This window comes from Panthera leo, chromosome A2 (assembly GCF_018350215.1).
Source record: "Panthera leo isolate Ple1 chromosome A2, P.leo_Ple1_pat1.1, whole genome shotgun sequence".
NCBI classification, from domain to species: Eukaryota; Metazoa; Chordata; class Mammalia; order Carnivora; family Felidae; genus Panthera; species Panthera leo.
In genome coordinates, this window is record NC_056680.1 from 15,104,196 (window position 1) to 15,129,755 (window position 25,560).

General features: G+C 45.5%; 1 protein-coding gene across 5 annotated transcripts in view; it reads left to right on the forward strand.

Moving 5' to 3' along the window:
• LARS2 (leucyl-tRNA synthetase 2, mitochondrial) overlaps positions 1-25,560 on the forward strand; it is a 176,734-nt gene that overhangs the window by 30,305 nt on the left and 120,869 nt on the right. The window lies entirely within an intron of this gene.

Genomic DNA, 25,560 nt, shown 5'->3' on the forward strand with positions numbered 1-25,560 from the left:
TTGAGTCTCATCATAAGCCATAACAATCTGTCACAAACAGCATTTTGGTGTAAAATACTTTCAAACTGTATATTAAACCGATGGAGAATTCTAGATGTGGGAGGAGTTCATGAAGACCACCTGGATGTTAGGAACACCAGCCCTTAGTTAGGAACACCCAGGTCACTGGGAACTGAGGCCTTCAACTCTTTGGCCAAACGCCACCCCTTAGACACGGATGGTCTATTAGGTAAGAGAGATTCCTGCCTGCCCCTTCACTAGGGACCCTTCCAATGTCACCGTCCCTCTTAGCATCTATTTGCTCCACAAAATGACTGAGGTTTGCATTGCTGAGCCTGTCAAGTTCAAGTTCACACCCTCCTCTGCATGAAAAGTGCCTGGAACAAACCTGAATGCGATCTTTTCCTTCTCCTTCAACAATTTCTTAAATAATTGAGGTTCAGTGAGCACAGTGAAAAAAAGCAAAAGTCGAACACATTTGAACAGTCCTTTTTAAATTTTTTATTTATTTTTTTATTTTTGGTAGCTTTAGATAAGGTGATGAGCCGAATCAAGTTCTAATGAGTCCTGCCCAGAGCTCTCCAGAGATGAGATTCTAGATTCCTTGAGGGCAGAGGTGTTAATCCTCTAGTCCTGCACAGGGACATCAGCCATAAAGGGTTCAGGATAGTAGTGGATTGTTTTCCTGATTATCGTAGAAGATTAGAAAATACAGAAAAGTAAAAAAAAGAAAAAAAAGAAAAAAAGAAAATACAGAAAAGTCTAAAGAAGAACATAGAGTCAGTGCGGCTGATTTAACATCCTGGTATGGTTCCTGCATCTTTTATTCTAGAATTATAAACATCTATGTCATTTACTTTTGCAAAGTGGAATTCATGATGCATATTTTTATCTTGCCTTTTTTTTAACCTACTATTCATGAACATCTTCCCATTTTATGAAATATTCTTCGAAAAAGTGACTTTTTATAAGTGGTATAGTTTCCTGTCTTACAGCTATATAACTTATGCAACCTGTCCCTTATTATCATAACATTTAGATAGATTTTAATGTTTTTCTATCATAAATATGGGTTCTCAATCCCTTTTGTCACATCTGAAGTCCAGAAAGCTCTAAAAACTGAAAATTTTTTAACTCATTTGATTGCAAAACGTGACCCGAACTGATGTTTATCTCACTTAGAATGAATATCCCTGTGTTTTCCTGTAGAAATAGCAATATAGTTGATTACCAGGTACTCTCCTAGACCTTTTTTTTTTTTTTTTTTGATATCCCAAAAAGCCTTAATTCTGATACATGTTTGACTGTGAGCATTTCAGATAAGGGATTTTGAACCAATCGTTCAGTGTTACAGATAAATACACCCCACCACTACCACTGTCTGATGGGCACCTACCATGGGCCAGGCACCCATAATTATCTCTTTGGGTTCCTAAAAAAGCTCTAAAATGCAGATACTTTTATTGACGTCATTTTGTTCTGGCCACTCAAATGGCAGGGCTTGGCTAGTCCACTGACCCAATTTGACTGTTGTGTTCACCCCCTACTCCTGGGGCAGAAATCTTGGTACACACATTTTATTATTTCTTTAATGTGAATTCTCAAAAAAAAAAAAAAAAAAGAAAAGCGTGGATAAGTTTTAAGACATATAGGTATTTAAAGGGAAGCTTAAAAGGTGTAATTTGGCTTGTGGTATTTGAAGGTTTGAAGACCATACAAATTTATACTCTCAAGTTACTACATAGATGTTTTCATCTGTATTTCTTTCATTATTAATGATAGGGAGTTATGGTTTTTTGGGTTTTTTTTTTTCCATGTGTTTAATGGATGTTTGAATTTGGGTGTGTGTGTGTGTGTGTGAATGATCTGATCGTGTCTTTTGCCCACACAGGTAAGGAGTGTTTGTTCTTTTCGTAATGATTTTTATTTTGTTACAGATATTTTTCCTCATTTGCCATTTGCCTTGCATTTTGTTTATAGTGAGATCATTATTAGCATACAGATATGTCCTTGGAAAGAACTTCTTTGAGATAGATGAATACATTAATATTTTCTTCTTAGTCATTTATGGTTTAAGTTTTACATTGAACTCAACTGTAATTATGTTAGTATAGGATATAAGATAAGGAATGAATATTTTTTTCTAAATAACCAACAATTGCTTCTATTTTATTTCTAAACAGTCCTTTTCTCATTAATTTAAAAGGCTACCTTTAGGGGCGCCTGGGTGGCTCAGTTGGTTAAGCATCCGACTTCGGCTCAGGTTGGGATCTCACAGTTTGTGTGTTCAAGCCCTGTGTCAGGCTCTGTGCTGACAGCTCCGAGGCTGGAGCCTGCTTCAGAGTCTGTGTCTCCCTCTCTCTGCCCCTCCTCTGCTCATACTCTGTCTCTCTGTCTCTCTCTCAAAAATAAATAAAAAAAAAAATTAAAAGACATTAAAAAAATAAAAAGCTACCTTTAGGGGCACCTGGGTGACTCAGTAGATTGAGCCTCCGACTCTTGATTTCAGCTCAGGTCATGATCCCAGGGTTGTGGGATCGAGCCCTGCCTCAGGCTCTGTCCTGAGCTTAGAGCCTGCTTGAGACTCCCTCTTTCCCCCTCCTCGGCTCGTATTGTCTTTCCCTCTCTCAAACAAAGGCTACCGTTATTATAACTTAGTTCTTTATTTTTTATTTTTTTTTTAACGTTTATTTCTTTTTGAGGGAAAGAGACAGAACACGAGCAAGAGAGGGCCAGAGAGAGAGGGAGACAGAATCGAAATCAGAGCCTGACGCGGGGCTTGAACTCATGAGTGGTGGGATCATGACCTGAGCTGGAGTCGAATGCCCAACCAACTAAGCCACCCAGAAACCCCTCCTATAAGTTAGTTCTTTTATGCTGTTATAATACTTAAGTCTGTTTCTGTTCTTTTGACTCATTTATGATATTTATTACTCAACTGTTTTTAAGTACAGTTGCTTTACGATTGGTTTTAATACTTGGTAGCAGAGGTTTCCTCTTATTTTCTGATGTAACAGTGCCATCTATACTGTCTTGTGTTTGTTTCTTTGATACGTTTTTTTCCTTTTGTATTTTATTTTTTTTTTTACTTTTAGCCTTTATTTGTTGAATTCTTTTGGTACATCCCTTGTAGATGCCGTTCAAACATAGTTTTAAGTGTCTTTTTTTTTTTTTTTTTTTTTATGGTGTCCTACAGTCGGGATTTTGGTTCCTTTTTTTTCCTCTAGAGATTTTTAAAAAATACGAATTCTTTTTTTTTTTTTTTTTATTCTGCCAGAAGATAGCTTTAAGTTTTTATTATTTTATTTTTTAGAGAGAGTGAGCGCGTGGGCACACTAGCAGAGGAGGGGGAGAGGGAGAGGGAGAGAGAGAATCTTAAGCAGACTCCATGCTCATTGCAGAGCCCAATGTTGGGCTTGATCCTAGGACCCCTGGGATCATAGCCTGAGCCCAAATCAAGGGTCAGATGCCATTTTTTCTTTTTTTAAGTTTTTAATGTTTACTTTTGAGAGAGAGTTCGAGCAGGGGAGGGGGCAGAGAGAGAGGGAGACAGAGGATCTGAAGCTGGCCCTGTGCTGACAGCAGAGAACCCAACCCAGAGCTTGCTGTCACAAACCATGAGATCGTGACCTGAGCCGAAATCAAGAGTCAGGTGCTTAACAGACTGAGCTACCCAGAGACCCCTAAGTTGTTTTTGTTTTGTTTTTTTGATGTTGAGTATCAACATAAAAAATAAAACGCTAAGGAACTTAGCAGGCAGTGACACTTCCTACTTTCTAAAACCTATTTTTCAGAGGGTTTTTTTTTTTTTTTTTGATATGAGATTTTAGGCCTAATTTATTCTTATATATTTTGTGATCATATATTATTATTATTATTATTATTATTATTATTAGTTTATTTATTTTGAGAGAGAGAGAGTAGGACAAGGGCAGAGATAGAGGGAGAGAGAGAGAATCCCAAGCAGGCTCTGCACTGTCAGCACAGAGCCTGATGTGGGGCTCGAACTCACAAACCTCAAGATCATGACCTGAGCCCAAGTCAGACGCTTCACTGACCGAGCCACCCCGGCACCCTGATCGTGGATTATTTCTTAAACTTTATGTTTGATATTTGCTTCTAATTTCAAGATCACATTTATAATCATTATTCAAATTGAAGGCTCTTTAACGGGTTTTAGTCCCTATCAGTAGCCCTTTCAGAGCATGTCTGCCCATTTGTAAAATTTGGATTTGGAAATTGTGGAAAATTCTGACTGTTGCTTTTTCTGACCTCATACATTGTCTTCATAACTTGAGAATGACTTTCCTTTTCTTTCATCTGGGAACAGCAATTTATTGGGGGATGGAATTTTTTTTTTTCTTTCAAATTTCTGTAGTAGACCTTGATGCCGGATGTACTATCTTTTTTTTTTTTTTTTTTTAAATGATTATACACTTACAGGAAGTTCCCATGATAGTACAAAGAGAGCCTACGTACCGTTCACCCAGCTTCCCCCTGTGATAACATTTGGTAGGACTACGATATAAATCAAAACCAGGGAACTGAAACTGGCATGAAACTTGCAACCAGAGTACGAATGGTACTCAGATTTCGCCAGGTTTCCTTGCAGTCCCTGGGGTGGGTGCAGTAGGAACCATTCTGTGCCACTTGGTCCCGCGTGGAACTGATGTCACTACGACCACCTGACCCGCCAGCCTTTGGCGGGGAAGCCCGAGACCAGCCCGCACGGTGTGTTGGTACTTATCGTCATCGTGGTGCCCTCATTTGATGCCTGTTGGATTCCTCCCGTCTCTGCCCCTGCTGTTTCCAGTTTTCACCAGAGTGTACCCCAGTTCTAGTCTTTTCACTTGAATTTGGTCCGGTGCTTAGTGACCCCTTTCGATCCGCAGCCGGGGGTCTTTCCCTGCGGCGGTCTTGTGGCCTCCGGTTCCCGAGAAGCTCGGCCGTCGCCGAGTGCTCTGCTCACCGTCCTCTCTCGGTCGCCTCGTTTCCCTCATTTCCCTGGTCTCTTTGTCCTTCTCTGCCTTTTGGAAGAACTTCTCATGTTTGCTTTCCGCATCGCTGATTTCGGTCTCCATCGAACCGGTGCTGCTTTGTGTGGTTTCTAACGCAGATACTGATTTTGCTGTTGTGTTTTCGTATTCGGTCTTATTTTGTCTTATCTCCTTCCGTCCCCCATTCCCTTTCTGATGCCTCTTCTTCCTTGATTTATTTTCTTCTTCTTTTGCCATCTTATCTCCACAGACCACGTATGTTCAGAAATTTTGAGAATATAAGGAAGTGCTCTTAAAAAATTATGATGTGTGCTTCCTGTGCTGAATCTTTTTAACAAGTAGGAATGCTGTGTTGTCCTTGTCTGTTTCCGAGTCTCTTCATAGACACCTCACGGATTTTCTCCTGTATTTCCTGAGTGACCTGGACTGATACATCAAGTTAGGGATCCATCAGCCTGAGGGGAGGGGGAGCGGAAGCTCTTTCCTAGTCCCTGCATCATCCATTTCTTTCCGGGCCTGGGGAGTCCACCTTTCCTGGTGCATCTTTCCCTTCGGTCTGATCTTTACCACACGTGGGAGGAGTAAAACACATCCCAGATACCCCTGACCCTGACTTCTTTAAAAAAAAAAAAATTTTTTTTTTAATGTTTGTTTACTTTTGACAGAGAGAGAGACACACACACAGAGCATGAGCGGGGGAGGGGCAGAGAGAGAGAGGGAGACACAGAATCCGAAGCAGGTTCCAGGCTCTGAGCTGTCAGCACTGAGCCTGACGTGGGGCTCGAACTCACAGATTGCGAGATCATGACCTGAGCCGAAGTCGGACGCTCAACCGACTGAGCCACCCAGGCGCCCTAGGACCTTGCCCTTTCAAGTAAGACGTGGCAGAGCCCTGCTTCTCAAGAACCCGGTCGGTTCTGAAGGATGGAGGGCGCTGTGCTGTTTGGCTTCTGGTGCCTTTCTTCAGTTTGCTTCCTTCTGCCAAAAGTCCTTAACAGTTTTGGCACAAGTCCGTGGCACCTACTGTTGTCTCCAGTACTGATGCAGTCATCTTGTCCCCTATCTTTATATTCTGTTGGTCGTTTTAATGGGAGTAATGGAAACACATTTAGATGCCTGTGTTCTTGATGCCCTCTTGCCCAGAAGCCCACCAGTGCTTTTTTTTTTTAAAGTGTATTTACTTATTTTGAGAGAGAGAGAGAGCACGAGAGAGCACGCGAGCAGGGGAGGGGCAGAGAGAGAGGGAGACAGAGACTCCCAGGGGCTTGATCTCAGGAACCCCGACTTGAGCCCAACTCAAGAGTTGGATGCTTAACCGACTGAGCCACCCAGGCGCCCCCACTGCTTTTTGATTAAATGTTACAATCTGTTCGGTTATATGGAGCAAAGTCAGGAAGGAGAGGAAGCGTGTATTTAATTGACTAGGCAAACCCGTGCCCTTTATGAGTAACATTCCCAAAGTCTCATAAAAACTGGATAATTCAGCAGATTACCAGGACATTTAACGGGACAATTAAACAGGATATTTTAAAGATAAGATTGCTGGGAAATGTCACCTTCCACCGCCAGGTGGAGAAAGCCAACTTGAACTAGGGGCATGGTCTCCCTGGTGAGACGTCCTGGAGGAATGATCCTGAGCTGCAGCCTCAGGATTCTTACATAAGACGCTTAATTCTCAGGATTAAAAAAAAAACAAAAAAACCAAAAAAACATACATTTCTGGAATCAAGGCATGTCTGGTGAGCCAGAATGAGAATCAGGCTTTGCTGTTAACGTAGCACTGGGTTTCGCTTTTTCAGACGTTATTCCCGAAACAGCTTGGATCATCTTGAGAAGAAGGAAACTAAGAAACCGAAAGCCGAATTTGAATGGCTGAACAGCTACGTAGGGGAAGACTAGAGAGGAAATAAATTCCAAACTGTGCAATGAAAGGCAGGGATGTGCTTCTTTGTGGGGTGTGCTTTGTGGCCTGACCGGCAGCCATCTTGTGGAGAAGGTGTGGGCTGCATTCTCCTCTCGGGGGTTCAGGGGATGGCCTCGGTGGTCATGAACTGGTCCTAGGGGACGGCCCCGTGAGTTCCTTGTGACAAATAACTCAATTAAAGGCGAGTGTGTCTCTGACTTCTGTGCCCTCCCTTCTCATGAGTGCCCTGAGGCCCCAGCTGGTTCTAGAACAGTCCTTGGCCATACATCTTGATCGCAGTAGACTCTGGGGCCTGAGTTTGATCTGGAATCACCTGGATAATTGTTTTAGGGGCCGTCCCTAGGATTTGCTTTCAAACTCAAGACAAGTATAAGAAGGAAAAAGTTCAAGCCAGATGGGATTCAAAGTAATTCCAAAGTCAGGAATCTGCCAGAGGAGGGCTTTAGTATTTGACTGTGGTGCTTGCTGAGCAATCCCCAAACACACTCCAACGTGAAATCAAAGCCAAACAAGACAAAACGGAAACGTATTCTAGGACTTGGCATAAATGGTGTTTGGATTAACTTTTCTTATTCTCCTTTACTGGAGTAATCAAGAGTTGATTCTTGCTGAGTTTCTTTACTGTGGAGATCTAGGAATTGTTTTTGTTTTTAAATGTTTTATTAATTTTTGAGAGAGAGAGACAGAGACAGCACACAAACGGGAGTGAGAGAGATGGAGACAGAATCTGAAGCAGGCTCCAGGCTGTCAGCACAGAGCCCGATGTGGGCTCAAACCCACAAACCGTGAGATCATGACCTGAGCTAAAGTCGGTCGCCTAACCAACTGAGCCACCGAGGCGCCCCTAGGAGGTTTTATTTACATTCATTTTCATTGGATTTTAAATTCCTTTGTCTGATTTCCTTCTTGTATTTCTGGGTTCAGTCTTCTGTAAATGTTTGTGCCCAGTAATAAGACTGACAGCTGTGGCCATCAGTCCCAGCCAGGCCAGGCCAACTCGGGAATTACTGCCCCCTAAGAAAGCCATCCATTGAGGGACACCTGGGTGGCTCAGTTGGTTAAGTGTCCTGCTCTCGGTTTCGGCTCAGGTCATGATCTCACAGTTTGTGGGTTCGAGCCCACATCGGGCTCTCTAGCTGGCGGCAGGGAGCCTGCTTGGGATTCTCTCTCTCTCTGCCCCTCCCCCACTCACACTGTCTCTGTCTCTCTCAAAAAGAAATAAACTTAAAAAAACAAAAAAGTCATCCATTGAAACAAATGCAAATGTGCTTCCCCAGCTTCCGGAAGGCAGGCTGAGTCTCCCGGCTGGTACAGGAGGCACCAATGAATTGCCCTCTATCAGGATTTTTACCAGGACAGGCTTTTGGTGCCTTCAAGCTTTTGCATGTTTTATCTGTCAGCGCTGCACAGCCTACATAAAGTAGGGGGGCTGCTGGGGTTTCCATGGCATTTCCACCCCGCGCACTGGTTTCTCCATCTTTCTCCACTTTCACTGTCCTTTTTCCACTCCCTTGTTGGCTCTCACCTCTTCCCTCGACTTCCCTGCTTTCCTTTCCAATGCTGTCCTCCTCTCTTCTCTCTCTCCTCTTTCTCTCTCTCTCTTTTTTTTTTTATATATTTTTTATTATGGAAAAATTCCAGCTTGCGCTCAGAGTGGCATAGAGAACCCCGAGGCGTTCATCACTCAGCTTCAACAATAGCTGTTTTGTGACCAGTCTTACTTCATCCTTACCCTCCGCTCTGAATTACTTTGCAGGAAGCAAGAGGTCAGATAACTTTGTCTGTAAAGAATTCAGTATCTAGGGGCGCTTGGGCGGCTCAGTCAGTTGAGTGTCTGACTTCCACTCAGGTCATGATCTCACAGTTCATGAGTTCGAGCCCCGTGTCGGGCTCTGCGCTGACAGCTCAGAGCCTGGAGCCCGCTTTGGATTCTGTGCCTCCCTCCCTCTCTCTCTCTCTCTCTCTGTCTCTCTCTGCCCCTCCCCCGCTCATGCTCTGTCTCTCAAAAATGAATAAACGTTAAAAAAAAATTCAGAATTCAGTATCTATTGCTAGAAGATGAAGGGGCTCGCTCTTTCCTCCTTTCTTCCTTTCTTTCTTTCTTTCTTTCTTTCTTTCTTTCTTTCTTTCTTTCTTCACATTTCTGTTGTCACGCCTGAAACAATGAAGGACAACCCCCTCACGTCATGAGTTTCCAGCCATTTGGCCCGTTGCCCTGGTTGCCTTGTAAATTCTTGTTTCCGCCGGCGTTCGTCTGCCTGCACTCTTGCTGGTGCTTGTTCGGCTGTGTTTCTGCCCCACCCCCACGTGGTTATCGCGGCACCCTCTTTTCTGTGCAAAACACACAAGCCCTTTGGACCATCCCTGCAGGAGTGTCCTTCCAAAGGCAGCGTGATTTGTATGATCACAAAGTGAAAATTATGTCTACTTGCGGGCCCTGGACCATGGCATTTTGTTTACGTAGAGGACCCGGACATCTGATAGGGAGGAGTAAACTCCAGGAAATAAAGAGCAGAAAGATAGATTTTTAACGTTTTTTTTTTTTTTTTTTTTTTAATCTTAGAAGAATTGAAAGAATAGCTTAAAACAAAAAGAACTTGGGGACCAGTGAGCGTCTTGAAACCCTGGTTGGGAAGATTCCCGTTGCGAGAGCGGGAGCCTGGGAGCCGTGGTTGCCTTGACAACGTGTCGCAGGCGGCGCGCAAAGTGACTCTCCCAGTCTTTCCAGTCCTTCCAGAGGTGAAGCCGCTTGTCTGGCAGAGGGGGAAAATTCACCTTTTTCCAGGGGTTTTCCTCCGGGTGGGAGGGCAAAGGGGCTGGCTGTCTCTGCTTTAGCTTTCGAGGGTTGGCATTTCCCCTTACAGTGCCTACTGTTTACAGGGACGTTGGTGCTGGGGCCTGAGGGTTAGTGCTCAGGACTGCGGTCACCTCGACGTTGGGAACCACATCTCTGTGTGACTACGGGGCACACGAGCCTCTGACCTCCTGCAGAGCCACGCTAGTCCGGGACTTACAAGTCCGTGTTCCTTGTGCGTCTTTGGACTCTCCAGCCCTGACTATAGATGGAGGTCTCCTGGGCCCCTCTGTCAATTTAGTCATTCAAGGAAGTCGCTTGTTTTATCGAGTCCCCACGGGTGGTCACGAGCCCAGGCAGGCCATCCCTGTCAGGGAGGCACACTCTGGCCAATGGCAGTGGAATTACCCACTGGTTTCAGAGGCCTCGATTTTGGTGACGGGTCTTGCCTTTCACATGTGGTGGGCATGATCTCTTGCCCCTCTGAGCCCCACCTTCTCTCCAAAGGAATGTTTCTTAAGGCTATTGAAGGGACGACCCTTCGATCACTCTCTAAATGCCTTCGAAAATAAGAGTGCGAAACCTTTCTCTCCACAGGGGCGCCTGGGTAAACTCAGTCGGTTAAGCATCCAGCTCTTGGTTTCAGCCCAGGTCATGATCTCGACAGGTCGTGAGATCCGAGCCGAGCCCCAAGCCCCTCGTTGGGCTATGCCCTCGCAGGGCAGAGCCCGCTTGGGGTTCACTCTCTCTCGCTCTCTCTGCCCCTCCTCTGCTCACGCAGGCAAGCTCTCTCTCTCTCTCAAAATAAACAAATAAACAAACAAAAAAACCCCCACACAAAACCTTTCTCTCCGCATCTGAATCAGGCCTCCCGATCGGTCTTGCACACCAGCCAGGTACAACCTTTGATAGAATGAGTGCCTGTAGTTGTATGGACACACTGGACTTTTAAGCGTGTTGGGAAGCAATATCTAGAAGATCTTAGAGGTGAAATTGTTACTCCGTGAAATAACAAGGATTATTTATATGTGTTACTTATCCAGTGGCCGTTAAACTCTGTGAGCCTCAGAATCACCAAGAGAGCTTGTTAAGCCCAGATTGCTGGGCCCCACTGCCAGGGTTTCTTATGTAGTGGATCTGTGAATTTGTTTTTCTGTTCAGAAAAAAGGATCTTAGGAATGACCGTGCTCCCAAACCTTATTAGTTAGGAATCAAAATACAGGCCTACCTTCAATTATTTCTGGCATAACGTAGAGCGTAAGTGAATAATAAAAACAAACTATGAGAAAGCTGGCACTGTTTTTGCAAATACAGGAAGTATTTTTATAACTTCTTTAATCGTGCGATATTGTACATGTATAGACTAGAGCATAAAACATGTTTGTAGAGCGACCACCTAGGTTACAAACTAAAAGTCTGCCAACACCCAGTTCTCTGTGTGCCCTTTTCTTTTTAAAAAAATTTTTTTTAAGTGTTTTATTCATTTTCTGAGAGAGAGAGAGCTGCGGGAGGGGCAGCGAAAGAGAGAGAGAGAGAGAGAGGGAGACACAGAGTCTGAAGCAGGCTCCACATTGTCGGCACAGAGCTCCATGTGGGGCTTGAATTCATGAGCCACGAGATCATGACCTGAGCCGTAGTCAGACGTTTAATTGACTGAGCCACCCAGGCGCCCCTGTGTGCCCTTTTCTGTTCACACCTTTGTCTCTCCTGCTGCAGGAACCACTGTTCTGACATCTGTGACCGTCACTGCCTGGTTTGCAATGTAGTTTTACCACCTACACAGGTGTTTTAAATAGTTACGTAAATGAACTCATGTAGTAGGGGTTCTTTTTTTTTTTAATTTATTTTTTATTTTTTATTTTTTAAGTTTCTTTAGAGAGAGAGACAGAGACAGTGTGTGAGCAAGGGAGGGGCAGAGAGAGAGGGAGAGAGAGAATCCCAAGCAGGCTCCGTGCTGCCAGTGCAGAGCCCGACACGGGGCTCGATCCCGTGAACCACGAGATGGTGACCTGAGGTGAAATCAAGAGCCGGGTGCCCAACTGGCTGAGCCACGCAGGTGCCCCCATTGCTATTTTTATCCCAGACAGTTCCCCTGTATTGGTTTTCTATTGCTACCATAAAAATGACCACAAACTTAGCATCTTAAAACAACACGAATGTATTATCTCAGTTTCAGTGAGGCCAGCAGCGAGGTGTCTGCAGACCTCCGTTCCTTGTCAGGTGTGAGGAGGAATCTGCTTCCTACCTCATTCGGGGTGTTGACTGAATCCACTTCCTTGGTGGTCGTAGGACCAGGTATTCATGTGTTTGCTGGTGATCAGCCGGGGACCCGGGTTTTCTTCTTTGAGGTTGCCCACACTCCTCCTGTTCCCTCCATGTGGCTCCCCCCGCAACGTGATTGGGTCCCTCTCATGCCTCCAGTCCCTCTGACTTCCCTTTTTGCTGTGTCTCTGACTCCAGCCAAAGAAAGATCTCTGCCTTTGCCAGCCCATGTGATTCCATTGGGCTCACCTGCATAATTTAGGATACTCTTCCTATTTCAACTGCACCCGCAAAATTCTTTCAGCTACTAAGCTAACACGTTCACATGTTCAAGGGGTTAGGGAGTGGACATTCTACTGACCACATTACAAGTCTCAGTAGATTTTAAAACATAGATATCATGTGAGGTATTTTCTCCGGCCACAAGAGGAAATTGAACAACACATTCTTGAACAAGCAGTGCGTCCAAGAAACCACAGAGGCATTAGAAAATACTTCAAAACAAATGAACAAGGGAGCACAACCTACCGATACTTCTGGGATGCACCAAAAGCAGCACCCAGGGGGACATTTATAGCTACACGTGCTTACATTGAAACATGAAAAAGATTGCAGATCAGCAGTCGAACTTACAACTGAAGGAAGTAGACAAAGGAGAACAAACTAAACCCAAAGCTAGCGCAAGGAGGGAAATAATAAAGTTCAGAGCGGAGATCAATGAAATAGAGAATAGAAAAACAGGAGAGAAAACCAACAAAACCAGAAGCTGGGCCTTCCAAAAGGTTGACAAAATTGACAAACCTTTAGTAAGAATTGGTTAAGAAAGAAAAAGAAAGACTCTGATTACTAAAATCGGATAATGCAGATGAAATGGATAAAGTCCTAGAAACAAAACCTGTCAAAACTGAACACACACACAAAAAGTAGGAAATCTCAGTAGACCTCTGGCTCTGAAGGAGATTGAATCAGTCATCAAAACTCTCCAAACTAAGAAAAGTCTGGACGGCTTCATTGCTGAATTCTGCCAGTGTGAGAGCCGAAGGGTCCAAGCCACAGGAGTTTCTGTCCTGATAGAACTGGAATGGGCCAGTCTTTTGGCATATTTACCATCGCAGAAGCTCATGGGACCTCCTTGTTCAGGAGTTTTTATGGAGCTTAATCTCCAGCTCCCCCCATCCCTTCTCCTTTCCAGAGGTTGGTGGTGTGGCTGAAAGTCCTAGCCCTCTATCTTCCCCATCCTGAGGCTATTTAGGGTCCCCTCCCCCTCCCAGTCACCTCATTAGCATAAGCTCCCTTATGCTACAAATGACAAAACAAAACAACTATCAGGAAATTCTAAGGATTTTTGGAGCTTTGTCCCAACAACGGGGACAAATATTTTATAAATATATTTCTTTTTTTTTTTCAAAAAAAAATTTTTTTAAATGTTTACTTATTTTTGAGACAGAGAGACACAGAGCATGAACGGGGGAGGGTCAGAGAGAGAGGGAGACACAGAATCTGAAACAGGCTCCAGGCTCTGAGCAGTCAGCACAGAACCCGACGCGGGGCTCCAAACCATGAACCTTGAGATCGTGACCTGAGCCGAAGTCGGACGCTTAAACGACTGAGCCACCCAGGCGCCCCACAAATATACTTCTTATTATATCACAGATTTCAGTTCTAGAGGTTTGTTTTAGGGCCCAGAATATGATCTGTCTTAGCATCTGTTTTGATAATAATGTGGATTTGGCTATTGTTGGATAAAGTGTTCTGCAAATATCAATTAGGTTCTGTTGGATGATAATGAGTTCTTCCAGTTCCTGTTGAATTCTATCATTTGTTTTGAGAGGAGCATTGAAGTCTTCACCTATAATTGTGGATTTTTCCATTCTCCTCTCAGTTTTGGCAGTTCTTCACATATTTTACAGTTCTGCTGTTTGGTGCATATACATTCAGGATTGCTATGTCTTCTTGGTGATTTGCCCTTTTATCATTGTGTGATGCCCGTCTCTGTCACTGGTAATTTTCTTTGCTCTGAATTCTACTTTACATTTTACTTTGAAGTACGTGAAATATACTGAAAATATAGTCACTCTTCTCTCTCTCTCTCTTTTTAGAGAGAAAGAGTGTGTGAGTGGGGGAAGGGCAGAGAGAGAGAATCTTAAGCAGGCTCCATGCTCAGCACAGAGCCCAGTGTGGGGCTTGATCCCATGACCCTGGGATCATGACCTTGAGCCAAAATCAAGAGTCAGACACTCAACTGACTGAGCCACCCATTTGCCCCTCGCCACTCTTCGTAGTCTATTTTATCTTACATTAATAAAGCCTTTCTTCCTTTCTTTTGATTAATTTTTACATGGTATATCTTTTTCAATCCTTTGATTTTCATTGTGCTTTTTAACAGAATACAGTTGTTTCGTTTTTAAAAACCAGTTCTGCCAAACTCTTTTAATTGGTATATTTGCACCATTTATACTTAATGTAATTATTGGTACGTTGTGACTCAATTCTGACAGTTTATTTTCTGGTTTCTTCTATTTTTTTGTTTCTCTGTTTTCTTTTTCTGCCTTTCTATGAATTACTTGAGTGTTTTTTAGATTTCCATTTAGATTTATCTATAGTTTTTTGTTTGTCTTTAGTGTATCGTGTATAGCTTTTTTAGTTGTTGCTTTAGGTGTTATATAACATGTATAATGTATCATGGTTCATTGTTATGATCATTTTACCAGTTTGAATGAAATGTAGAAACCTTACTTTCCTTTACTTTTCCCCATTTGTAATATATTCAGAAAACTCAAGAGAAAGTCTATTGTATTTACCCATCTTTTTGCTTTTTTCTTTGTTCTTCATTCCTGATGTTTCAAGATTCCCTTTTTTATCATTTTCTTTCTGCGCAAAGAACTTCCTTCAACCATTCTTTAAGTGTAGTTTCGCTCATGACAAATTCTCTTAATTTTTCTTAATGTGAGAATGTCTTGATTTCCCCTTCGTTCTTCAAGGATAATTTCACTGGATATCCAATTCTAGGTTGACAGTTCTTTTCTTTCAGCACTTGAAAAATGTGCCATTTCTTTTTGGCCCCTATGGTTTCAGATGAGAAATCTGCTGTCTTGTGTATTGTTTTCTCCATATAGGTAATGCAGTATTTCTGTCAGGCTGCTTTCAAGCTTTTCTTCTTATCTTTAGTTCTCAGACATTTGATTATGATTTGTTTTGGAGTGGATTTCTTTGAATTTGTCTTGTTTGGAGTTTCATTCAGTTTCTTGAATATGGAGGTTTAAGTTGTTTTTCTAAATTTGAGAAGATCTCAACCATTATTTCCTAAAATACTTTTTCAGTTCCATTTTCTTTCTTCTCTATTTGTGAGATGCCAATGACTTGAATATTAGATCTTTTGTTATCCTCCCACATGTCCCTCAGGCCCTGTTCATTTTGAGGCTCAGGGAAGGGAGGCTTTGTTTATTTTTCTCCAGTCTGTTTTTTCTCTTTTGTTCAGATTAGATAAGTTCTGTCTTCAAGTTCATTGATTTCTTTCCTATGTCCCCTCCATTCTGATGGTGAGCCCATCCTTTGAGCTTTTTATTTCAGTTCTTTTATTTTCTAGTCCTAAAATTTCCATTTGGTAAATTACTTTTTAAATGTAATTTATTTTTTTTAATTTACATTCAAGTTAGTTACCATATAGTGCAACAGTGATTTCAGGAGTGGATTCCTTAATACCCCTTACCCATTTAGCCCATCCTCCCTCCCATAACCCCTCCAGCAACCCTCTGTTTGTTCTCCATATTTAAGAGTCTCTTATGTTTTGTCCCTCTCCCTGTTTTTATATTATTTTTGCTTCCCTTCCCTTATGTTCATATGTTCTGTGTCTTAAAGTCCTCATATGAGTGAAGTCATTTGATATTTGTCTTTCTCTGACTAATTTCACTTAGCATAATACCCTCTAGTTCCATCCACGTAGTTGCAATTGGCAAGATTTCATTCTTTTTGATTGCTGAGTAATACTCCGCTGTGTGTATATATGTGTGTGTGTGTGTGTGTGTGTGTGTGTGTGTGTGTGTGTAAATACACCACATCTTCTTTACCCATTCATCCATCGATGGATATTTGGGCTCTTTCCATATTTTGGCTATTGTCAATAGCACTGCTATAAACATTGGGGTGCACGTGTCCCTTCGAAACAGCATACCTCTATCCCTTGGGTAAATACCTAGTAGTGCAATTGCTGGGTTGTAGGGTAGTTCTATTTTTAGTTTTTTGAGGAACCTCCATACTGTTTTCCAGAGTGGCTGCACCAGTTTGCATTCCCACCAGCTGTGTAAAAGAGATCCTCTTTCTCCGCATCCTCGCCAACATCTGTTGTTGCCTGAGTTGCTAATGTTAGCCATTCTGACAGGCGTGAGGTGGTATCTCATTGTGGTTTTGATTTGTGTTTCCCTGGTGATGAGTGATGTTGTGCATTTTTCCATGTGTCTGTTTGCCATCTGGATGTCTTCTTTGGAGAAGTGTCTGTTCATGTCTGTGCTGACAGCAGAGAGCCTGATGTGGGGCTTGAAACCATGGACCGTGAGATCATGACCTGAGCCAAAGTCAGATGCTTAACCAACTGAGCCACCCAGGTGCCCCTGAAGAATTCCTTTAAGAGCCTGGATCTTATTTACCTTGTATGTTAACAGGGATATTCTCTGGTACTGCTCCCGTGGGTAAAGGTGGGGCACTGCCTCTCTACTTCTAGCTAGATGTGGAAGTCTAGGATCTCCATGTGGCCATCACTGACACCCTGGGGAAGGAGGACCTCCTCGTTCCAGCTAGGCAGGGTTAGGAGCATAGACTCCCCACTAGACCCCTGCTGATACCGCTCTGACTGGGAAAGGAGACATTGTTGCTCTCCCATATGGACTCCATTGGCAACATGGAGGGGTGGCCTTGACACCACTGAGCGGGGATGGACTTCGTGACTCTCTAGGAGTCTTCCTGACTCCTCTGACACTCTGCCCCCAGGGAGAGGGAGGGATACTTCATTACTGCTGATTGGGGTAGAAGTCCAGACACCCTCTGTGGTCTCCACTGTCACCGCCAAGGAGGAACGTTCGTTAATGTCCAGTAGGGGTAGAAGTCTCGGCTCTCTACTAACTTCCTCTGACACCACCCTGCCGCAGAGTTTGGGGTGCCTTGCTGTAGCCCCCCAACATTGTAAGTCCAGGCTCCCCACTAAGCCTCTGCTGGTGCAGGTGGGGCTGCCATTTTTTTCTGTGGTGTTGGCTAGAGTAGGGCAGTTGTCGTCTACATTTTCTTTCTTGCTGGCTGGTCTCTTCCTGGTATTCCAGCTAGGGAGAGCAGGCTTTTGTTTATCCTCTGTTTCTTTTTTTAATTTTTAATTTTTTAAAATTTTGTTTGGCACTCCTCGACAGCTCTGGGTTACTGGTTTAGTCAGCTGCAGTTCTGGGACTTATGAGGCATGAAGACAATCCACGGAGCTCCCTGCCGCGTCATTCCTCGGGTGCTAAGGTCTTTAACTGCTCTGCCTTCTCTTTTTCAGTTTTCAGAGTCTTATGTTTGTTTTATATATGTAATGACCAGGGTGTTGTACCTCGTGAAAAGAATAGGGAAGAGTACATCCGTGCCATCTTCCTACAAGAGGTGGTATATAGAGTGTTAAAAATCTCCCCACCTCCTGTGAGACTCTGATCTGTGCTTCCCTGCCCCTTACCCTTCCCTTAAAAATCATCGGACTAAAAGGTATTCAAGATAATTTGCTACACTGTTTTTTTCTAAGTTTATGGCTTTATTTCTTGGTCTGTGCCACCTGTGACAGGGTTTAAGCTGTGACAGGCTTCTACTACTCATTGCTTCTGGAGCTGGTGGGCAGCAGAACAGCTCATTTTGCACACTGCCGTCGCTGTGCTGCATCCGTGGAATTGATGAATTGATATTTCCTCTTTCTCTGGACCCACGCCCGTGTCTAACAAATAGCCTTCCTATTATTCAGGAAACCTGGAGACGCCACGTCTGAAAATACCTTTCAGATGAACGCTGTCCTGTGAATCCTGAAATTTTCAAAACCGTTGCAGATAAAATTAATGTTCTTTCGTCCCGGGGAAAATGGAACAGTTGTTGGGAGCTGGTTTGGATCGGATGGTTGAAATTCTGGCAGCTGACCAAGCAGACGGATAACAAATTGCAATTCAAACCCATCAGTCTCATCTGCAGTTTAATGGAGGGCTTTCTTTTCCCAACTGGCTAGTTAGAAAAGCTGTCTGGATTGTTAGACCGCCACCACGGCACCCTTGTCGGCTGGCAAAGTACAATTACCCAGAAGTTAAGCAAATGGTTGCTTCTTGTCCGCCCAACTATGGGTAGTTGTCAGGACCTTGTGTGGTTTGTGTCGGGAGACAGCATTCGGGTTCCCCATGAAAATGATAGTGCTCAGAAAATAATGGTCAAGAAACTAGCTAGGAGAGGAGCTCACTGAGCGAGCTGATTTCGCTTCGGAAAGGCAGTGCGAGTTGTCTTTAAAACCGCAAAGACCATGATTTTGCTTCCATTAATACTCACTCCCTAAATTGGCCTCAAGAGCACGAAGAACGTGAGGCTTCCAGATTATGTGAGAGTTTAGCCGCAGCCCTCGACTTGAAAAACACGACCTTTCCAAGTAAAACGCGTGTTCTAGAAAAGCACGGGGCCTACCTAGCATTTGCCATCTCCAGTTCGCATGTAGTGCCCATTTCCAGTGTAAAGCGAGCCCTGCGGCGAAGGAGCATAATTACCCGAAAAATGAGCTCTTAGGCAAATGGTAGGTTCGTGATTAATTAATTACCCTGATATTAACACCTGTTCCCTCAACTCCGCACCAGAGAGGAGAACAGGGAAGGCAAGGGAGGCCAGAGGTGGAGGCAGGGCAAAGGTGGAATTGAACAGATGGTCGAAGGAAGAGGAACGAGAGGGAGTGGCCAGCGGGCGTCTTGGGGAATAACAGTCTGGCAAGGAGGAATGGGCGGCCCTGCAGCCGAGGAGGGGGAGCCACCGGCCAGGCCTGCACACGACCCCCAGCCTTTCCCTGGTGATGGGAAACGGGCGAAGGAATGGAAATCGAGCAGAACCTGCTGGCAGGGCCGATGCGCCGGGAGTGAGGGTGGGTGGCGGACTGCCTCCCTTTCCCCCCACGCGAATGGGAATGAGCGGGGATGACGTATGAGAGACACTTTGTGTTAAGGGAGGACAGGCCGTGAGGAGGCCCGCTGTAGGTGGCCCCAGTCTTCTGAGCGACGGAGGAGAGGGCTCCGTGCCGCCAACCCAGTGCGGGTGGGTAGCCGGTGCCCGGTAAACGTCTGTGGAATAATTCAGCGAGTGGACGAACAAATGGGACCTCCATGGGGTGGAAGATCCATCCCTTCTGTTCTCTGTCCCATCATTTTCTCTCTGTCGCTCTGGCCGATTACTGAGTCCCTTAGGACAAGGGTCGGAGACCCTTAGCGAATGGGTTTTCACGGGTGGATCAAATGAGAAAAAAAACAAAGAATTCAGAGCCAGCCTTATATACCAGGGAGCTGAGAAACCAGTCTCAACGGATTTTTTTGTTTTTAAATCGTCATTTGTTTGACATTGTGCATGTTGCTAATGGAAATAAACACGGTGTGTGTGTGTTTGTTTTGCCTTGGAAGTTGGAAGGTTCCGCATACAGGTATCTTATTAGAGCACGTTGTGTGGTGGGAATTGGGGCATTTCTCATGTGAACCCATACTTAGCAAAATTTAGTATGAATAAACCAGACTGGTTCTAAGAATAAATATGCTCCTCTTTTATAAAGCCTATTATGTTTAAGAAAATTAGCAAGGGCTCTGTCTCAAGGCTTTCTTTCTTTCTTTTTTTTTTTTAATATAGTGACACTTGACTGCCTGAATTTCGTTATATTTGTTGCTTTAATGAAGATTTTTTTTAAGTTTATTTATTTATTTTGAGAGCGTGAGAGAGTGCACGCATGTGTGTGTGGGTGGGAGAAGGGCAGAGAGAGAGAGAGAGAGAGAATAGCTCAAGCAGGCCCCGAGCTGTCAGCGCAGAGCCCAACACGGGGCTCTAACTCACGAACTGTGAGATCCTGACCTGAGCGGAGATCGAGAGTCAGATGCTTAACCGCTTAACTGGTTGAGTCACCCAGGCGCCCTGCTGTCATGAAGGTTTACAGAGTACCTGCTGGGCACCCATCCCGAGCCAGACAGTACTGGGAAGGCAAGCTGACCCTTTTCAGATAACCTTGATCCCCACAACAGTTTCCAGATGAGGAAAGTGAGACCCAGGGGGACGAGCCATTTGTCCAGGGTCGCCAGCGAGTCCGCAGCAGACCCATGGACAGAGTCCGGGGGTCAGACTGCGGGCTTCAGCCTGCCAACCCCATGCTCCTGCTATCCACTGCCCTCCATCTGCCGTCAGGAGCTGACAGCCTGTGTGGGAAAGTGAACAAAACTCGAGGGCCAAACTCATAGGGGCAAAAAGTCCGTTGGGTCCTAAAAGAGGGACGGATATAGACTTGGCATTTCAGAGCCAGGTAGAATACAGGGCGCTAAGCCTCCCTGGCGTTCCCCGTGGCCTGGGAAGCCCGCCGATTGTCCCCCCACACTGTGGGGAGGGGGACTCAGTGATTCTTGGATGCGCTCAGGGACCCACGTTCTCATTTTCGTGCTGGGCGTCTGCCTGGTGTGTCACCTGTGTTTTCTGATTTAGTCCTCACGTCCATCCCAGGATTTGGTCCGGTTATTGACCCCTTCTACCAATGTATTAGTTAGCTATTGCCGCATAACAAACCGTCCCCAAATATAGCAACATAACAGTAAGTATTAGTTATTTCACAGTTCCTGCGGGATGGGAATCCAGGTGTGACTTAACGGGGTCCTCTGGCACAAGTTTCCTTGTAAGGCTGTCACCAAAGTGGAGGTCTCCTCAAGAACTGTAAAATTGTAGGCTAGGGGCGCCTGGGTGGCTCAGTCGGTTGAGTGTCTGACTCCGGCTCAGGTCATGATTTCGCAGTTCGTCGGTTCAAGCCCCGTGTTGGGCTCTGTGCTGACAGCTCAGAGCCTGGAGCCTTCTTTGGATTTTGTATTTCCCTTGCTCTCTGCTCCTCCCCCGTTCGTGCTCTGTCTCTCTCTCAAAAATAAATAAAGATTAAAAAAATTTTTTTTAAACCTGTAGGCTAATTCTAAGTAATACACAGTCACTGTATGAAGTCAGTGAAGTTAAAAAAAAAATATTTTAATCTTTATTTATTTTTGAGAGAGGGAGAGAAACAGAGCACAAGCAGGGGAGGGGCAGAGAGAGAGGGAGACACAGAATCTGAAGCAGGCTCCAGGCTCTGAGCTGTCAGCACAGAGCCCGATGTGGAGCTTGAACTCACAAGCTGGGAGATCATGACCTGAGCCGAAGTTGGATGCTTAACTGACTGAGCCACCCAGGCGCCCCTGAAATTGGTGAAGTTTAGAAAACTGTTTATAGTGTTGAGAAAATCGCCCGTGGTCAGTGTCATCCTGAGACAACCCCATGTCTGTTTATGTTGGCATTTTTTTTCCCCTGGTATTCTTTTTATTTTTTTCATTATATAATTGGAGGCATAAAATACACTCAATTTTGTATGAAGTATCATATTCTCATGTCATTAAACGTTACATCGAGTTTATGTAAGGATATAATATTTAAGCCATTTCATTTGTTCTAGCTTTAGTGCACCTTGTACAGATATTCAGATAGAAAGACATCTTATGTAAACATTTATAACACAAGTTTAAATATACGTGGCACATGTTTGGTTCATATAGCTCTCCCTGCTTTGAAAACACTCGTCATGAATGTCTTGTTAAAAAAGTCAAGGTGACATTGAGGGGTGCCTGGGTGGCTCAGTTGGTTGAGTGTCCGACTTCGGCTCGGTTATGATCTCACGGTTCGTGAGTTCGAACCCCATGTCGGGCTCTGTCCCGACAGCTTAGAGCCCGGAGCCTCCTTCAGATTCTGTCTCCCTCTCTCTCTCTGCTTGTTCCCCATTCGCGCTCTGTCTCCCTCTCTCTCAATAATAAATACACATGAAATAAAAAGTCAAGGTGACATTGAGAGGAAGAAAGCATTTGAAGCAGTGCAGATACTGAGTCATGTAGACCCGTGTTTGGATCGTCATTTTGCCTCCTTGTAGCCACGCGACCTTAAACGGGTTACTGTGGGTCTCCATTCTCTGGTCTGTAAGATGATTATTTTACTCACTCAACAGCCACTTACTAAATATCCACTGCCCCAGGTAGTGTTCTAGGCATTTGGAATACATCAGTTGGAGGAAAAAAGACAACACTCTTTGTTTCACAGAGGAACCTTGAAACCAGTGGACTGGGGGTCAGGGGAGGAGGGGAGACAAAATGGGTGATAAACATAATAAATAAGTAATGAAGTATGATAGAAGGTCTTAAGTGGGGGCGCCAGGGTGGCTCAATCAGTTAATCATCCGACTCGGCTCAGGTCATGATCTCCCAGTTCACGGGATCAAGCCCCACGTTGGACTCTGTGCTGATGGTGTGGAGCCTGCTTGGGATGCTCTGTCTCCACCCCCCCTCTGCCCCTCCCCTGCTTGTGCACTTGCTCTCTCTCTCTCTCTCAAAATAAATAAATAAACATTAAAAAAAAAAAAAAAGGCCATAAGTGCTATGAAAAGAAAAAAGGTAGGACAGGGTAAGGGCAGGCAGGAGGACCAGGAGCGAACTGCAGGTTGAAATAGGGAGCTCAGCCCCTGCTGCAATAACCAGAGAGACTGACTCCTGGCATCGTAATAAGAACCGAACGACGGGCTCCTGAACGGCCCAGACCGAGTCCAGTACTCCGTCAGGGCCAGGGAAATGCTTGCTGTTATTATTTTGACCACTGTTGTTACTCCTGAAAGGACAGTCACCCTGATTCCTTGATGCGATTCCTTACGTATTCCCTCATTCCGCTCCCTTTACCCAGACCTCCTGGGAGGTTTGAGTCCATCCAGGCACAGCCAGGCAGGCCAGGGTGTACTTTTCAAGGTGCCGTTTCACTCCCTGATGTCCCTCTTGAGTCGAGAGGCCTGGGTTTCAGTTTCCCTTCTGCACGCCCCCCACCAAGTTGGGCAGTCCCCCCCCACACCCCCCTGCCCTGGCCGAGTGTAAAATAGTGTGCACAGTGCCCGCCTCAGAGAGCTGCCGTGGGGAGTGAGATGAGAGGAGGAGGAAAGACCAGTGTGGGAAGCACAGAGCTGTGCACAGACGTGTCCTGTCACGTACTAAGTAAGACCCCCCCCCCCCCACCACCCCCCCACCGGCCAGGGCTGTGCTGTGCTATCTGAATCTGCTTTCTCTGCCCCGCTCCTGCCTGAGGTCCCTGTTAGAAGCATCTAAGCGAGGACTTGGGCACCTTCCTTGTCACTCTCTTCCCCTTGTTGGCTTGGCACAGCCTTTCTTCCTAGAAACGTTTCTCCTCCGGGCAGAGAAGTGAGCTGTCAGAAAGTCCGACATGTTTTTAACATTTCTCTCTTTTTTTTTTTTAACATTTATGTATTATTGAGAGACAGAGAGAGACAGAGCATGAGCACGGGAGAGGCAGAGAGAGAGGGAGACACAGAATCCGAAGCAGGCTCCAGTCTCTGAGCTGTCAGCACAGAGCTGGACGCGGGGCTTGAACTCACGAACCGCAAGATCATGACCCGAGCTGAAGTCGGCCGCTTAACCGACTAAGCCACCGAGGCACCCTGAGTCCGACATGTTTTTGAGCAGCTGACCATTGAGCACAGCTACTTACCCAATCTGGTTGCCGTGCCTGTTGTCACAAAGGCGGGTTTCAGGTGGTCACTTCTTATTGTGTCCCGACTGTGTCTGTCTTGGGAAGGCAGAGAGGGCAAGGACTGACTGAGAACGGAGGGTATCTGCTGTGGGCAGGATGGGCATCCAGGCAGGCGGGTGGAGAGATCCCTCTTAGAAAAGGGCACTGGAGACCTTGCTAGAAATCGCCTATCCAGGGGCACGTGGGTGTCTCAGCAGTCAGTTAAGCATCCGACTTCAGCTCAGGTCATGATCTCATAGTTTGTGGGTTCGAGCCCCACATCGGGCTCCGTGCTGACAGCTTGGGCCTGCTTGGGATTCCTTGTCTCCCTCTCTCACTCTGCCCCTCCTCTGCTCCCACTCTCTCTCTCTCTCTCAAAAATAAATAATAAACATAAAAAAAAAAAAAAGAAATCTGTTGACTTGATTGTGCCCTTGGCTCCCGTCGAAGCTTGATTAAATTCTGTGAAGACAGGAAGGCAGGACTGGATCCTGTCTCTCATGCAGCATTTTGGAGGGAGATGTGTTGGGGGTGGGGGGAACCTCTTTGCGGGGATTCTCAACTCCGGCTGCACGTGAAGTTTCCGGGGCAGGGGTGGGACCCAGGCACCGGGAGCTGCTACTGCTCCTTCCCACGGTGCCGCCAAGTTCAAGAACCAGTGCTAAGTTTAGTGGACTTAATACAGGGGTGGCTGTTAATGTCCCACTCCGGCAGATTTCCCCCCTCTTCCTTTTGCCAGCACGGCAGGTGCACGGAACCGTGGACTGGAGCCTTGAACCAGCACCAGTGAGGAACATCTAATACAGCCTGGATTTTTTTTTTTTTTTTTTTTTTTTTTGTCTTAAGCTGCACAATATGAATCCTGAGGCTGGCTTCTCTGGCCTTTGAGCTATGCTGTACTTTCAGAACCCCTTCCCTCTAGAACTGGAGAAACAGAGAAGGAATAAAAAAGACGAGGTCATTACCATACTTTTCCCTTGGCTCCGTTGCACTAAGGACCAGAGGACAAAAATGCCTGGTAGGAAAGATCAGTCTTTCAAAAGGGCCATGAGCCCCTCTCTCCTCCATTTCCAGCCTTCATTGTTTCGAAGGCAGGAGGCCCACAGACCGGGGAGAGGTGGCAAATGCCTTGTCGCTGGAAAGCGTGACGCATGGTGGTTGCTTGCCTTTCTTACCAGCGTACGTGGCCGCCAAACGACGGACGAACATGCCGCCTTAGGTTTTTGTGTCATTGGTTGGGTCCTGATAGCTACCCTGAATAAGGTGAGGTTGCAAGGCAGACAGTGCATGGTGGCTTTGCGTGACGTCAGCTGTTCTGTGATCTGGGACCGATGTCTGTCAGGGACGCCAAGGGACCGAGGAACAGAGACCCAAGGAAACCCTGCTGGAGCAGAGGGGCGTTGGGGAGGTGACCTCTCTGGCTCTCCCTGCCTGGGGAGGATGTGCCCTAGAGGTGACGGAACGGCCGCGTGCGGAGTACTCCGTCTGGTCATGTGTTGGCCCTTCCCCTCTTAAAGGCCACCTCTTTTTAGTCACAAGGCCGATATTCGGGAAGGGATAGCGATGGTGAGTGGCAGTGACTTAGGTCCTCCGCTCTCCCTTTCGCCTTGTCCCAGCGGCCCCCGCCTCTGAGTGTGTGATAACGAGGCCAGTCTCACTGCTCCACGACATGCCCTGGGCCAAGCCAAGGGAAGTGGCATCGGCCACCTCACCCACGTGGCCAGCACGCGCTCCGCAGACATTACTGCGTTTGTCCTCTCAGGTGGGATCCGTTACCCCGGTTTTCTCGACGGGGA